The following is a 17,332-nucleotide window of genomic DNA, read 5'->3' as shown; positions in this document are numbered from 1 at the left end:
AAGGGACGCGGGTGGCGCTGTGGGTTAAACCACAGAGCCTAGGGCTTACCGATCAGAAGGTTGGCAGTTCAAATCCCCGCGACGGAGTGAGCTCCCGTTGCTTGGTTCCTGCTCCTGCCAGCCTAGCAGTTCAAAAGCACGTCAAAGTGCAAGTAGATAAATAGGTACCACTCTGGCAGGAAGGCAAATCAGTGTTTCCGTGTGCTGCTCTGGTTTGCCAGAAGCGGCTTAGTCATGCTGGCCACATGACCCGGAAGCTGTACGCTGGTTCCCTTGGCCAGTAAAGCAAGATGAGTCCCACAACTCATCCATGACTGGACCTAATGGTCAAGGGTCCCTTTACCTTTACTTAACCGCAGCTGTCAAAGGCTGCTCTTGGAACTTCCCACTGCTCACAGATGCAAAACATAGGCTATATCACTGCCACCATCCTAAGGGGTTTTCTGTATGAGAACTACAAGGAGCCCTTTGCTTTCCACACTGCAACAAAAATGCCACATAATTCTCCCAGAGTTGATGCTAATGTAAACTGAAAGTATGAGAATTGGTCTTGACAAAGGTGAAACTAGCATGGAGACCAAACCAGTATTAGCATTAATCCAGATAAAATTGGATGACTCTGAAAAATCTTTAAAGGGGGATTGAAGTTAAGAGATAACTTCTGAAATATCAATAGGAGATTAAAGCAAAAAATAATTCTCATATCTCATATTGATTTTTTTAAAAAAAAAACCTAGTTCCCCCACATGAAATATTTTAGAAACGTTCTCACATAAGCTCAACTGTTCTTTAAAGAAAAAGGCAAAAGAACATTTTTCATTAAAGTGTCAATTATAGCTCCTTGCCCATTTTTGAATGTTGGGGTTAGTGATGGATAATAATTTAAAATGACTCTCAATCTTCTATCCCATCATTTTACGTTATATGGATGAGGACAGCCATATCAATTTACCCTTCTAAAATTTTAATGATTTGCCAAAAAGGCAGTTGGGAAACATCGCGAGGAGAGCTCTCTCAGTTTGGAAACCAAATCAGTGCACTTTGCCAGTGGCTCCGCATCAAAACAGAAAGCTGCCGATTCTGCCATCCAGCCATGTTTAAGGCCAGTTTATACAATCAGCAGAAATGAGTGGTTTTCCTAAACTGGCTGCAATGAGGGCTGCTGCATATTGAAATAGCTCCCCATGGACAAAACTCTGAGCACAGGAGAAGTAGCAAAACCTATGGATTCGACAGCCACCCTGGCGGTTTGTGGTTTTCTTGGGAAGTTCAAGATTACCTTCACAACATGGGGCGATTTTAGAGACAGTCTCCTCTTTGAATCCCCATTCTGATTAAGTTCTTTGTTCAGGCTCTGATCCGTTAAGCAACTCCAAATTGATCAAATGCTACTGCAAAACAATTGTCTGATGCTGACAAAAGTTAACTGCTACAACCAACCTGGGTGGTTCAGTCTGTGCTCTGAGCTCAGGGGAGAAAAAGTGAGATACAAATTAAACAGCTGAAAATTCACTGAGCTCTTCCTGAAGCTTGGGAGGAGAAAGTTAGAATACTATCTCCTCTCTGCATGATAACATGAAGCTTCAGTATTTTCTCCAGCAGCATGTCTTTTAAACAGCAGGCTGCTGAAACCAGAGGAATGAAAAACTAATCCATATATTAATTTTGCTTTAGATCTATCTATGGAGGTTATAGACATTTTCTGGCTGTACTAATAGCCTTTCACTCATTTCGAATCCACTTGAGGAGCTATTGATCTTAACTATTTATGTTTTATCGGACAGGGTATTTTGTATTACATTTCCAAATAGAACATCTCTTAAAATAAGAAGCACTTAATTTTGCTTAAAATGCTTCCAGAGCCAAACTATGCATCTCTAATCACCACATATGTTCTTGCTTTCCACTGAGCACTGAGCAGCGCAAATGGTTTCTAGCCATCACAACAAACAGCCAGGCTCCATTGAATGGAAGACTGTTCAAACACATTGTCATGCAGATAATTTGCTCCAATAACTATATTTTATCAAAGTGGCAGAAAATAAAATAAAATGCCAGAATCCACATTAGATAGTGATGTGGCTAAAGTTTATATGCCCTTAGCTCAGCGACTTGGATTGCTCACACTCAATATGTGTTGAGCATTGTGACTCATGAGTTCTTCTCTGGCTCAGATTTTGATTCAAGCTACAGAAGATTTCTTCTTTCCCACTCACTGGCGGCTGCTGGAGTGACAGGCAGGGAAGGTGGTCTCTCCCAGTTTCTTATCCCCCCTTCCTCTCTGGTACCCACCCCATGCAAATAGCAGCATTACAGGTAGCAGGGAGGGGAAGGAGAGACCCCCCCTTCCTTCCATCCCTCCCTACTTTTGGCACCCAAAAGTAGTAGGAGGAAATAAAGTTACTTGTAATACCAGAGAAGCAGCTACAACAGTATCCACCAGGTAAGAGGACAGGGGAGTACCTAGACTGGGGCCAGCAATTACAAGTCCCTTCCTTACCAAAGTCTGAGAGGACAGGAAGGAGAGGAGCACAATTTTGGCTTAATCAGTGGAATGGCTCTGCTCCGGCGGCACGGCAGCAGCAGGAGGCCCCATTAGCTAAAGTGGTGCTTCACGTTAAGAACAGTTTCAGGTTAAGAACGGACCTCTGGAACAAATTAAGTACTTAACCCGAGGTACCACTGTAATAATAATAATAATAATAATAGCCCATCTGACTGGGTTTCCCCAGCTACATTATATAAGTCACTGCTTGCCAGAGACATAACCAAGAAGGAGAGTCAATGGATGCATTGTTCTACCTGGATTTAAGCTTGCACAACAGAATTAACACCTGCTTTCCTGCATGTGCCTTGTGCCCTCCCCAAATCTGCTATGGAGGGTTTGGGGTGGGTGGAAGCTGGAACAGATCTGGTGGGAGGAAAAGGGGGGAGTTCCATTGTGTGAGCTTAAATCCTTGCATTGATTGAACAAGTTACTCGGTGCTACACAGGATATCCCTCTGAGACTGTAATCCTATAGGCATTTACCTGGGAGTATACCGTGTTGAACTCAATGGGGTTTTCATATAAGATTCCGCTGGAAGTGTCGCAAGTAGTCTGAAACTTGGAAGACCAAATTTTAAAAACATTCAACTTCTAACTGCACATTCAGTCTACCAGCCGTCCCAGACAAAGAAACAAAACGAAAAACATGGGACCCCGTTAAAAACATCTCTTTTATATGATAGCAGTGTGTTTTGTTGGATGTGACATCCAAACACTCATAAAACAACACAAGGACCGTATAACAAAATGACATAAAATCAAATTCTTTGCTGAAAACAAAGTAATGTTTCTCTCTGTGTGTGTTTTTTTATTGTACTCCCATCTAATGGCATTGTAACATGAAGCAAAAAAAAAAATCAGTTAAAATCTTTCCAGTCCTCTGTTGTCTGAGCATCATTGACACAATAAATACTAATGGCTCCTTCAGACTATCACATCAATAATTGCATTAGGAGTGGGACCTTTAATCTGTGATTTATCGACATGACAGCCCGTAAATACATGGTCTGTGAATTACTGTTACCAGTTGTGTAAACCGGGAGGGCCAAATGGCGGCATTAAGGCCAGATCCAGCCCCCAAACCTGCTTTATGGCCCCCTGGTGATGCTATCAGTCAAGGAAGAGTAATAAAAAGTTTCATTTTTGAGGGGGGAATTGTTTCCAAGTTGTAAAAGAGCAGCTATTCTGCACCGTAATGCTACAATTTCTCTTTTGGGTTTTGCAGGTATAACAGTAAATGGGTGGTATTCAACTAAGTTTTACTCAGGGTAGACCATAGAAATTAATTACCATCATGAAATTAGGTCCATTAATTTCAGTGGGCCTACTGTGAGTAAAATTTAATTGAATACCACCACTGTTTGATGTTGAGTAAAAGTTTATATTCACAGGTGAATAATGATAATGCCCTATTTATTTTGGGAATGTCCAACATCATCTGTATTGCTGCAGTGTATCTATTTCAGGCAACAGGCAGGAGAGAGCCAGGCTAGAGGACGACCCTGATGGAATCTGCTCTAAAATAAAATAAATCTAAAATATAGATACAAAAATCCAACAGCCACCAAATCCAACCCCTGCCAACAACAACCCCTCCACAACACGCCGGCCCAAGAGTCTGTTCAGCAGCCTCAGCTTTTGTAGCTGGAGTCAGTCCAGGTGGGGAAAGATCTACAAGGCAGGGAGCAGATCTTTCAGGATGTACAGCCAACTTGGTTGCTTCTGGTCCTTTACCTGGAAAGGGAGGCGAAAAGGAACACAAAGCCTCAAGAAGAAAGCTCTATAATGGGGTAAAGAAAGGAAGGAACAGCTCTGGCTCCCATTTCCCTCACAGACAGGCTTGTTGTGGGGTTATCTTGGGAGAGATGTGTGGCTGGAGATCGCTGTGCCTTAAGGCAGGTGATTAGAAAGGTTTGGTCTCCTCAGGTTTCTTGTGCCTCTAGTTCACACTTGGTATAAAGGGGCCTTTGCTCCAGTGTTGTCATCTTCTGTCTCCCACTCCTTCCCTTCTTGTCCCAAAAAAAATGATGTGTTGATGCCCCGCCCCTTCCTACCACCAGCTCCACCTCTTCCTGCTTGTGCAGTCTTTCCTGGGTTGGGTAAGCTGCTGGTGCTCAACTGCAGCTGCGTAATTGCTATTTGCCAAGCTCCAATATTCCTCTGCTTTCTCAGACTGCGTTGGCAAATGCCGAGAAGCAACTAAGCATTCATTAGTTCATCGCTTGATAGCAGCAATGGCACATGAGGATAGCTATGTGCGAAGAAGGCTGTTGCAGCTATAGCGCCGCAGATAAAACTGTCATATTGCCTCAGATCACCTGAAATACAACATATTTCAACCAAGAATTTGCACATTCAACTGCCAGGCATCAAGTGTAGAGGAAAATGTGTCAGCCAGATCTCAATTTTGGGACACTCACACAAAAAAATTGTTTGGAGTTGTTGACGTTCATCAAATTTCAGCAGGCCCTCCAACATTTCTATGATGAAAATTGGGACGACCCATTCCATAATGATAATTTTACTATTTATACACCACACATTTTATTGGGTTGCCCAGGCACTCTGGGCAGCTTCCAACATATATCAAACATAATAAAACTTTAAAAAAACAACAACACCCTTCTCTATACAGGATTGCCGTCTGATGGCTCAGGGATTGGATAATTCCATACCCTCCAACATTTCTCCAATGGAAATGGGGACAACCTATGGAAAAGCGGGACCTTCTGGGATCAAATCAGAAACTGGGACAGCTTCTGTAAATCAGGGACATCCCTGGAAAACACTTGGAGAATTTGTTTCAGATATTCACGATTACATACTCCACATGTAAACAAGTGTGAAGTTCTCTTTGTGTGTTACTCGTATAAAGGGACAAAACATACACAGGGGCTGTGGGGCTGTGCATTTAACCCCTGACCTCCAAAGGTCACACGGTCTCTCTCTCATGTGATAACTGATAACTTCTGAAGCAGGGACCATTTTCCATCCCTGTCTGCTCCTCACGTGAAATCAGGGTTCCAAATCATATCAATCCACATTTGAGGGGAGAGGAGGAGCCATGCAATTTTCAAGGTGCAAATAGACAAATGACCTGGGTGCTCCTTTGCATCTCTGTTAGTAAAGGTAAAGGTACCCCTGCCCATACGGGCCAGTCTTGACAGACTCTAGGGTTGTGCGCCCATCTCACTCAAGAGGCCGGGGGCCAGCGCTGTCCGAAGACACTTCCGGGTCATGTGGCCAGTGTGACATCGCTGCTCTGGCAAGTCAGAGCCGCACACGGAAACGCCGTTTACCTTCCCGCTAGTAAGCGGTCCCTATTTATCTACTTGCACTCAGGAGTGCTTTCGAACTGCTAGGTTGGCAGGCGCTGGGACCGAACAACGGGAGCGCACCCCGCCACGGGGATTCGAACCGCTGACCTTTCGATCGGCAAGCCCTAGGCGCTAGGTGCATCTCTGTTAACCCTTTGCAAAAGGCCTTTGTACTCCTTTACCCGTGTCAGATGTCACAGTGAATGTCTGAAACCGGCAACCTGTGACACGTGGAGAGTTTCATGTTGCCTGTAATATTGTGGCTGAGTGCAACATGTGAGAAAATAAACAGTGGATCAGGCCACAGGCCTACTGTATCCTGTGTCCTGTCTTGGCCAGTTGCATGCCTGTGGCAAGGCTACAGGCAGAGTTGGCCCAAGGTATTTTGGCACCTGAAGCAAATGGTGTCCCCCCAGCCAGGGAAGAAGAGGAGAAGGAAGATCTACATCAGGAAAAATTGTGTGTGGGGGGGAGGGAGTTATAGTTGGAACAAGTGGAATGAAGATCTACATTGGGAACAATGGAGAGAAGCAAATCTATCCATGTTGTTGTTGTTGTTGTTTAGTCGTTTTGTTGTGTCCGACTCTTCGTGACCCCATGGACCAGAGCACTCCAGGCACTTCTGTTCTCCACCGCCTCCCGCAGTTTGGTCAAACTCATGCTGGTAGCTTCGAGAACATTGTCCAACCATCTCGTCCTCTGTCATCCCCTTCTCCTTGTGCCCTCCATCTTTCCCAACATCAGGGTCTTTTCCAGGGAGTCTTCTCTTCTCATGAGGTGACCAAAGTATTGGAGCCTCAGCTTCACGATCTGTCCTTCCAGTGAGTACTCAGGGCTGATTTCCTTCAGAATGGATAGGTTTGATCTTCTTGCAGTCTCAAGAGTCTCCTCCAGCACCATAATTCAAAAGCATCAATTCTTTGGCGACCAGCCTTCTTTATGGTCCAGCTCTCACTTCCATACACCATTACTGGGAAAACCATAGCTTTAAGTATACGGACCTTTGTTGGCAAGGTGATGTCTCTGCTTTCCCTTTTCTTGCGAGGAATCCTATGCGGAATAAGGGAATTTCCCTTTAAAAAAGGGAAACATTGACAGCTATGAATCTACCTTACTCCAAGGTTGAACTGTTCATCAAAGGCCTTCATGAGGTGAAAGGTGCCTGCTCTGAATCACACTGGGTGGGTGCAGAGTTCAGGAAACCCCAGGAAGCAGCCCCTACCATTTCCTCCCTAGGGGTGGAGACCAGCTGTGCCTCCTATTCACTGAGAAGCCACTGTGGAAGTGGCGTGCGGGTGCTAAGGTGTCAGAAGGTCTGGCCTCCAAAGAGTGTGCCACAGCTTGAGGTGGTGGCCTCACCTTGCTTCATGGGCTGGCCAGCTCTGCCTACAAGCAGGACAGAGAAGCAGAAGCCATCACCTGCTGTTGTTCACAGTGGCTCGTACTCAGAGACATGCTGCCTCTGATTCTGGAGGGAGTATACAGCCATCATCATGACTGGTGTGGCCTCTGAGTGGCCCAGCATCCAGTGACTTGTCTAATGTGACCCTCTTTTTGTCTTGGATGAAGAAGACTTGTAAGTGTTTATTAAGTGTGAAGGCTTACTTCTAGATGATGCTGTTGCTGGGCAGCCACCATTCTGAGAGCCAGAAAAGAGTCTGTAGCTACCTCCCCCAACACGGTGTAGGAACAAATCCATTCAGGGTCTTTTCTGATGTGGAAAGCCCTCTCAGCAGATGTCAAGGAGATAAATAACGATACAATATTAGAGAAGCTTGGCAGTTTCAAAGTTTTAAGCTTCGTTGACTAAATACAAGTAAAACACAGTGCCAACTTAGATCACTTGCAGCTGCATGGATTCCATCAGAACATTTCTGATACAAACTGAAAACCATCCTATTTCCTAGGTGTAAAGAAAGGTCCTTTTTTCTGCCTCTGATTTGAGAGTTATGTTGTCATAGAATCATAGAATCATAGAGTTGGAAGAGACCACAAGGGCCATCGAGTCCAACCCCCTGCCAAGCAGGAAACACCATCAGAGCACTCCTGACATATGGTTGGCAAGCCTCTGCTTAAAGACCTCCAAAGAAGGAGACTCCACCACACTCCTTGGCAGCAAATTCCACTGTCAAACAGCTCTTACTGCCAGGAAGTTCTTCCTAATGTTTAGGTGGAATCTTCTTACTTGTAGTTTGGATCCATTGCTCCATGTCCGCTTCTCTGGAGCAGCAGAAAACAACCTTTCTCCCTCCTCTATGACATCCTTTTATATATTTGAACATGGCTATCATATCACCCCTTAACCTCCTCTTCTCCAGGCTAAACATGCCCAGCTCCCTTCGCCGTTCCTCATAAGGCATCGTTTCCAGGCCTTTGACCATTTTGGTTGCCCCCCTCTGGACACGTTCCAGTTTGTCAGTGTCCTTCTTGAACTGTGGTGCCCAGAACTGGACACAGTACTCCAGGTGAGGTCTGACCAGAGCAGAATACAGTGGCACTATAACTTCCCTTGATCTAGATGCTATACTCCTATTGATGCAGCCCAGAATTGCATTGGCTTTTTTAGCTTGTCTCAGGGTTGCATGTGAGAACAGCAGGTTCAGTGTAGACCGACGCTAGTTAAGTGGGAGCCAGGTTTGGACAACACTCTAAGCCAGCGCTTCTCAATCTGTGGGTCCCCAGATGTTGTTGGACTACAACTCCCATCATCCCTGAGCTCTGGCCTTGCTAGCTAGGGTGATGGGAGTTGTAGTTCAACAACATCTGGGGACCCACAGGTTGAGAAAAGCTGCTCTAAGCCATACCTTGGTTTAGCTCAGCTAAACCAACAATTTAAAAGACGTGGTGGAAGCCAGGCAGCTGCAATTTCCTTCACTAGGAGGCCACATGCCAGACCCTCCAAATATCCATATTTTCCAGTAAGAGTCATAGATTTACAGAAGCGATCCCGGTTTCTGGTTTGATCCCGGAATGTCCCACTTTTCCTTAGGATGTCCCTATTTTCATTGGAGAAACGTTGGAGGGTATGGAGTTATGCAACCCTGAGCCAATGAGATAAGTAACCATACAACCTTTAGAAGACATCTGAAGGCAGCCTTCTATAGGGAAGTTTTTCAATGTTTGATGTTTTATTATGCTTTTATATTTGTTGGAAGCTGCCCAGAGTGGCTGGGGCAACCCAGTCAGATGAGCAGGGTACAAATAATAAAATTATTGTTACGATTATAGACACCAATAATCATGTGCTGTAGCTGTTGCATGCCACCCCAATCTCTGAGTGGTGCGAGGTTCCAGAAGTTCTAGGCATTTACACAGGATTCATGTTTCCTTTGGAATGAGGTACAGCAGAGACTGCAATGTCTTTATTGCAATACGGTTTTCTTACACATATACACTCTGAGCCTATGATGGGGTATGAACACCACAAGAGGGCCTTGTTTCACCCATAGCCACAGACTTGGCATCACACAGAAATCCGACATTGCTCTGAATCTCTCGGTTCCCAGCTTGCTGCTTTGCTTCTAGCTCACAACACTCAAACTCTCTCCTCTGGCCTTTCCAGGTACCCGTGGGTTGAAGGAGGGAGCCCCCCACCCATGTGCCTTCTTGCGCAGAGCCACTTCCTTTGTTCCCCTTAATGGCCCATCACTTCACCAGGAAGCCAGCTCAGCTATTCCAGGAATTAGAAGGGGGCCCAGGCTTTCAGTCTACCTTCTGCCATCTCATAACATAGCCTTTAACTCTTAACTACAGAAGGACGCCTGCCTTTGTTGTTGTTGTTTAGTCATTTAGTCATGTCCGACTCATTGTGACCCCATAGACCAGATCACGCCAGGCACTCCTGTCTTCCACTGCCTCCCACAGTTTGGTCAAACTCATGCTGGTAGCTTCGAGAACCCTATCCAACCATCTCGTCCTTTGTCATCCCCTTCTCCTTGTGCCCTCCATCTTCCCCAACATCAGGGTCTTTTCCAGGGAGTCTTATCTTCTCATGAGGTGGCCAAAGTCTTGGAGCCTCGATCTGTCCTTCCAGTGAGCACTCAGTGCTGATTTCCTTAAGAATGGAGAGGTTTGATCTTCTTGCAGTCCATGGGACTTACCAGAGTCTCCTCCAGCACCATAATTCAAAAGCATCAATTCTTTGGCGACCAGCTTTCTTTATGGTCCAGCTCTCACTTCCCTACATCACTACTGGGAAAACCATAGCTTTAACTATACGGACCTTTGTTGGCAAGGTGATGTCTCTACTTTTTAAGATGCAGTCTAGGTTTGTCATTGCTTTTCTCCCAAGAAGCAGGTGTCTTTTAATTCCGTGGCTGCTGTCACCATCTGCAGTGATCATGGAGCCCAAGAAAGTAAAATCTCTCACTGCCTCCATTTCTTCCCCTTCTATTTGCCAGGGGGTGATGAGACCAGTGGCCATGATCTTCATTTTTTTGATGTTGAGCTTCAGACCATATTTTGCGCTCTCCTCTTTCACCCTCATTAAAAGGTTCTTTGAGGGTGAAACGCCTGCCTTTAATAAGGAGTAAACCAGAGGAAAGAAATTCAACTGAATGTAGGCGAGCGCCCTAAATCCAGTGGGTTTCAGGGGCTGCGTCTGAAATGGAGCAGCCATAGGCTATTCTTCCTTTGCCTTCTTTCTTAGTTCGCTTGCCTCTTCCCAGCAAGGGTTAATCTCTTGCCTTTCACTTCTTCCCTCTGGGCTTCTTCCTCACAGAGATATAAGAAGTACAGCAGCATCATATCATCTGGATAAGGTTTTTCCAGGTTTTCGAAGGAGAAGCCATTTTTAAACCTCCCCTGGGGCAGAAGCAAGAACAGCCAAATAAATCAATGGAGGAATCCAGGATCTTACATAGCTGTGATTGTGGCACAGAATGCAGAATTTCCCCTGCAAAACAAAAAGTGTCAGGAAAGACGAGTTTCTGCTCTAACTTAGAACTTATTTCATGTGAATTGCAAATTTTTTCCAAGGGGTTTTTTGTACCCTTATTGCAGGGTTCGACCACTGTTGAGAAAAAAAGGTAAAGGTAAAGGTACCCCTGCCCGTACAGACCAGTCTTGACAGACTCTAGGGTTGTGCGCCCATCTCACTCAAGAGGCCGGGGGCCAGCGCTGTCCGGAGACACTTCCGGGTCACGTGGCCAGCGTGAAATCGCTGCTCTGGCAAGCCAGAGCCGCACACGGAAACACCGTTTACCTTCCCGCTAGTAAGCGGTCCCTATTTATCTACTTGCACCCGAGAGTGCTTTCGAACTGCTAGGTTGGCAGGCGCTGGGACCGAACAACGGGAGCGCACCCCGCCGCGGGGATTCGAACCACCCACCTTTCAATTGGCAAGCCCTAGGCGCTGAGGCTTTTACCCACAGCGCCACCCATGTCCTGTTGAGAAAAAGCACCCAACAATTCCATCGTCTTGTTCTGCTCAGTACTAGAGGAATTGCAGGTCTGGACAGTTGGTGCATCTCCTTGTTGCAGGCTGGGGGTTAAGCTGAAGCAAGGGAGGCAACACACTTTGCAGCTGCAGCCCACTTTCAATATTGCAGATTAGAGGTGCGGCTCGGGCTGGTTTGCATTATCAACCAAAAATCTGCAATATGAAAAAAAACCACCTCTCAGGTCACAGAAAAGGTCATTCTGTATCTTACAGAACAGAACAAGATAATACAGTGGTACCTCAGGTTACAGACGCTTCAGGTTACAGACTCCACTAACCCAGAAATAGTACCTCGGGTTAAGAACTTTGCTTCAGGATGAGAACAGAAATCGCGTGGCTGCAGTGGGAGGCCCCATTAGCTAAAGTGGTACCTCAGCTTAAGAACAGTTTCAGGTTAAGAATGGACCTCCAGAACAAATTAAGTTCTTAACCCAAGGTACCACTGTACATGAAATGTGTGGAGTACAGGCTTATAATTTGACCAACCAAAGTAAAAACAAACAATACAAGTGGGCCTGTGTGCTGTTACCTGCCCATTTTTATGCACCACAGAGAGTGTTTTCTAGGTCCCACCATGAATAAAAGCTCTGCACAGTTTAACTTGAGACGTCAGAGGTTACATTAGTCATCTGTTCCAGTTTTCAAATGTCAAGAAGGGCACCCAGATAATCTCAAATCTACCCTATTTTTGCACTTCCTCTTATTACCCTGTTATGATATGTCATGTGCCAACAGTGTGTCATATTCAGTTGCTTCATGCTGCATGCATGTTACAGTTTTCAAGATTTGAATTTTTTTTTTTTTAAAGGTTCATTTCTCACACGAAATAGGCCTCCAGATAAAAAGAGCTGGTATATTTTCTTACTTGGAGGAGATTTGCTCTCTGATCATAGTTCCATGGGCAGTTCCTACTTTTTCCCCAGGAAAGGGGAGGCTACAGAAACCAGAAACTGAGACTTTGTGTCACTCTAGTATGTTTATATCTCTGTGGTCTACCTTGCCCAACCAAAGCAGAGACTGGTTGGCCCCTTTGAAGGTGAAATCCCTTCCCTGCCTTCGTCCCCCGGGCCCTGTCCCCTGTATCAGCCTACCGTTGCCAGTTTTGCTCTCATTGGTTTAATTGTATGGCAAGTAGCCTCTCTAAGGTCGGCTACCCATCAGTTCTCCTTAGGTATCATCAATATGGTTGCTGAGGGTCTTCTTCTTTTCCATGTTTGTTAGCTGCATGGAAGGATGCTAAGCTCAGCATTTAGGATGTGGCTGGTAGTATCCCTGAAGAAATGCCTACTTTATTACGAAGCTCACCCAGTGCTATACCAGCTGCACTGGCTCCCAGTGGAGTACAATATCAGGTTTAAGGTGCTGGTTTTAACCTTTAAAGCCCTATACAGCCTAGGACCCTCATACCTACAGGACCGCCTCTCCTGGTATGTCCCACGGAGGACCTTACGGTCTTCAAATAAAAACATCTTGGAGGTCCCGGGCCACAGGGAGGTTAGGCTGGCCTCAACCAGAGCCAGGGCTCTCTCGGCTGTGGCCCCTATCTGGTGGAACGCTCTGTCACAAGATACTAGGGCCCTGTGGGACTTGACATCTTTCTTCAGGGCCTGCAAGACAGAGCTGTTCCACCAGGCCTTTGGCCAGGACACAGCCTGACTCCCTCCTTTGGCAATCCTCACAGAACTCTAGCCCATTAATCTGATTTGAGCTGGTTTTATAATGAAATGATTTTAGAATGTTGCATCATTTTACTGTTGTTAGCCGCTCTGAGCCCAGCTTCGGCTGGGGAGGGCAGGATATAAATAATTTTTTTATTATTTTATTGTTGTTGTTATGGGATCGCTTTGTGTAGCAAAACATGCATTTGTTCCCACGCCTCGGCCATGACTTTCTGGGGAGGAAAGTAGCTCACAGGAAGACAGGAGAGGAGCTGTCCATGGTGGACTCCTCATGAATGAACAGCTGCTTCCAAGTCTAATCTGACAGGGACCCTGAGCTCTGTTGTCTGACAACATGGCCGCTGCAAGGAGACATATCCTGAACCTTGTCCAGTCTTTAAAGAAAAAACACTGGAAAATTCATTGGTACTTGGATGCCTAAGGCAGAAAATCCACACAGTGATGCTACACAAACACTAATCAACATGAGACCAATCCACCAGGAAAAATCTTTTGAACAACCATCACTGAATTTAATTGGAGCTGAAAAAGTATAATAATAATAATAATAATAATAATAATAATAATAATAATAATAATTTATTATTTATACCCCGTCCATCTGGCTGGGTTTCTCCGGCCACTCTGGGCAGCTTCCAAGAAAACACTAAAATGTAATAACCTATTAAACATTAAAAGCTTCCCTAAAGAGGGCTGCCTTTAGATGTCTTCTAAAATTTTGGTAGTTATTTTTCTCTTTGACATCTGGTGGGAGGGCGTTCCACAGGGCGGGCACCACTACCGAGAAGGCCCTCTGCCTGGTTCCCTGTAACTGGGAGCCAATGTAGGTCTTTCAAGACCGGTGTTATATGGTCTTGGTGGCTGCTCCCAGTCACCAGTCTAGCTGCCGCATTCTGGATTAGTTGTAGTTTCCGGGTCACCTTCAAAGGTAGCCCCATGTAGAGCGCATTGCAGTAGTCCAAGCGGGAGATAACCAGAGCATGCACCACTCTGGCGAGACTGTCCGTGGGCAGGTAGAAGAAGAAGAAGAAGAAGAAGAAGAAGAAGAAGAAGAAGAAGAAGAAGAAAAGTTTGGATTTGATACCCCACTTTATCACTACCCTAGGGAGTCTCAAAGCAGCTAACATTCTCCTTAGAGCCAGTGTGGTGTAGTGGTTAAGAGCGGTAGTCTTGTAATCTGGGGAACCGGGTTTGATTCCCCGCTCCTCCACCTGCAGCTGCTGGGTGACCTTGGGCCAGTCACACTTCTCTGAAGTCTCTCAGCCCCACTCACCTCACAGAGTGTTTGTTGTGGGGGAGGAAGGGAAAGGAGAATGTTAGCCGCTTTGAGACTCCTGAAGGGGAGTGAAAGGCGGGATATCAAATCCAAACTCTTCTTCTTCTTCCTTTCCTTTCCGCCCCCACAACAAACACTCTGTGAGGTGAGTGGGGCTGAGGGACTTCAAAGAAGTGTGACTGGCCCAAGGTCACCCAGCAGCTGCATGTGGAGGAGCAGAGACGCAAACCGAGTTCCCCAGATTACGAGTCTATCGCTCTTAACCACTACACTACACTGGCTCACCACACTGGTAGGGTCTCAGCCTGCGTACCTGATGGAGCTGATAAACAGCTGCCCAGGACACAGACACATTATTGTGCAGAAGCTGCTCCAGGTCCAAAAGCAATATCAGTCTAGCAACCTGAGATCTTATGAAGATGCTTCTGCCTCTCAGCAGTTTTTCTTTCCGCTTAGCAACGTTTTTCTAATCAGTTCCAAACATCGAAACTATTTCCTTTCTGTAGCCAAAATCAAAGGTGTGGAAACTGCCTCATCCAGGCAGACTTAGTGTGACACCATTTCCAGTGGTTTGTGGCAAGCAAAGACTTAATAGGAATCTGTTGGTCCACCGTAGAGGTCAGGGGATACATAAATTTAAGGGGATTTAGTGGGATTTACTACAATCAAAGAGCATGTTTACAACAAAAATGAAGCAACCCCTCTTCCCCACCCCTTCTTGCCTTTATACTATTGTGGTTTTTAATTTTATATTGAAGCATGTTTAATCACTTTACCTCCTCACCATTCTATTTATTTTGAACTTGAAAGCATTTTAAAACACCCTTTTAGTTTACAAAGAGGTTTCCTCCCTTTTTTACAAGCCCTTTCCATTACAAAAAAACCCCTAAGTTCTAAAAAGCCTTTAAACTCACTTTCCAAAGTGCATTAGGTTTTAGCTGAATACATCAAATTCTAAGTCTTAAATGCAAAGATCCTTTATCAGCAGTACGTACATATTACCAAAGTCACCAGAACTGGCTCACAGTAGCATATTTGTTGAGATGCAGGGAAAGGGGACTTTGAGTCTGCAAATACCATTGCTAATCTATATGGTCTCTCTCTGATGAACCTTCTGCCTTCAGGGAACCCTTTTGGCACTGATCTGTCTTCTCAGGAACCCCAGTGCAGCTGCCATGGAACCCCAGTCGACTCTGGGGCAGGTTTTAGGGCAGGTTTCCCTAATCTGGTGCCATCTGGTGGACATGGTAGCTGGGAGTGAAGGGAGTCATCTTTATCAACGACTTGGATGATGGACTCAAGGGCATCCTGATCAAATTTGCAGATGACACCAAACTGGGAGGGGTGGCTAACACCACAGAGGACAGGATCACACTTCAAAACGACCTTGACAGATTAGAGAACTGGGCCAAAACAAACAAGATGAATTGTAACAGGGAGAAATGTAAAGTATTGCACTTGGGCAAAAAAAATGAGAGGCACAAATACAAGATGGGTGACACCTGGCTTGAGAGCAGTACATGTGAAAAGGATCTAGGAGCCTTGGTTGACCACAAACTTGACATGAGCCAACAGTGTGACACGGCAGCTAAAAAAGCCAATGCAATTCTGGGCTGCATCAATAGGAGTATAGCATCTAGATCAAGGGAAGTAATAGTGCCACGGTATTCTGCTCTGCTCAGACCTCACCTGGAGTACTGTGTCCAGTTCTGGGCACCACAGTTCAAGAAGGACACTGACAAACTGGAACGTGTCCAGAGGAGGGCAACCAAAATGGTCAAAGGCCTGGAAACGATGCCTTATGAGGAACGGCTAAGGGAGCTGGGCATGTTTAGCCTGGAGAAGAGGAGGTTAAGGGGTGATATGATAGCCATGTTCAAATATATAAAAGGATGTCACATAGAGGAGGGAGAAAGGTTGTTTTCTGCTGCTCCAGAGAAGCGGACACGGAGCAATGGATCCAAACTACAAGAAAGAAGATTCCACCTAAACATTAGGAAGAACTTCCTGACAGTAAGAGCTGTTCAACAGTAAGAGCTGTTCAACTATTTGCTGCCAAGGAGTGTGGTGGAGTCTCCTTCTTTGGAGGTCTTCAAGCAGAGGCTTGACAACCATATGTCAGGAGTGCTCTGATGGTGTTTCCTGCTTGGCAGGGGGTTGGACTCGATGGCCCTTGTGGTCTCTTCCAACTATGATTCTATGATTCTATGAGTTGGGTTTCTGGAGGGCAAGAGGCTGGGGATGCCTGATCTAGGACAAACAGTCTGCATGGGGTCTGGGCTAGTGTTGCCCACATGTATTGAATGTGTGCTCCAGAACACCCCTAATATTCCTCCACATTCTAGGGGAAATCAGTAGTGATGGGCAAGCTATTTTTCAGGGAATCGTGTCTGCCATTGTTGTTGTTGGCATCTGTCTTGAGAGACAATGGAGTGCACCTCCAGGGGTGAAGTCAAAGCACTGTGTTTGAAGCACCAGAGTGACCTTCCATGGTGTGCAAGATTGGGCAATGTATATGGAGATGCTGGGTTGCCCGGATGACAAGACCCCATCAGTGTCTGCCATTATTCAACCTTGGAGTAAGGTAGATTCATAGCTGTCAATGTTTTCCTTTTTTAAAGGGAAATTCCCTTATTCCGAATAGGATTCCTCGCAAGAAAAGGGAAAGCAGAGACATCACCTTGCCAACAAAGGTCCGTATACTTAAAGCTATGGTTTTCTCAGTAATGATGTATGGAAGTGAGAGCTGGACCATAAAGAAGGCTGGTCGCCAAAGAATTGATGCTTTTGAATTATGGTGCTGGAGGAGACTCTTGAGAGTCCCATGGACTGCAAGAAGATCAAACCTCTCCATTCTGAAGGAAATCAGCCCAGAGTGCTCACTGGAAGGACAGATCCTGAAGCTGAGACTCCAATACTTTGGTCACCTCATGAGAAGAGAAGACTCCCTGGAAAAGACCCTGATGTTGGGAAAGATGGAGGGCACAAGGAGAAGGGGACAACAGAGGACGAGATGGTTGGACAGTGTTCTCAAAGCTACCAGCATGAGTTTGACCAAACTGCAGGAAGCAGT

The 17,332-nt window shown here is 45.6% G+C and overlaps 1 long non-coding RNA gene across 1 annotated transcript in view; it reads left to right on the top strand.

Moving 5' to 3' along the window:
• The window catches only part of LOC310661666, a 651,353-nt gene that overhangs the window by 419,734 nt on the left and 214,287 nt on the right, over positions 1-17,332 (top strand). The gene's annotated exons all lie outside the window — the stretch shown is intronic.

The sequence above is a fragment of the Podarcis tiliguerta genome (genome assembly GCF_965153285.1).
Source record: "Podarcis tiliguerta genome assembly, chromosome: 13".
NCBI classification, from domain to species: Eukaryota; Metazoa; Chordata; class Lepidosauria; order Squamata; family Lacertidae; genus Podarcis; species Podarcis tiliguerta.
Note: the sequence above shows the minus strand (reverse complement) of the source record. Positions and strands in the feature narration are given on the sequence as shown.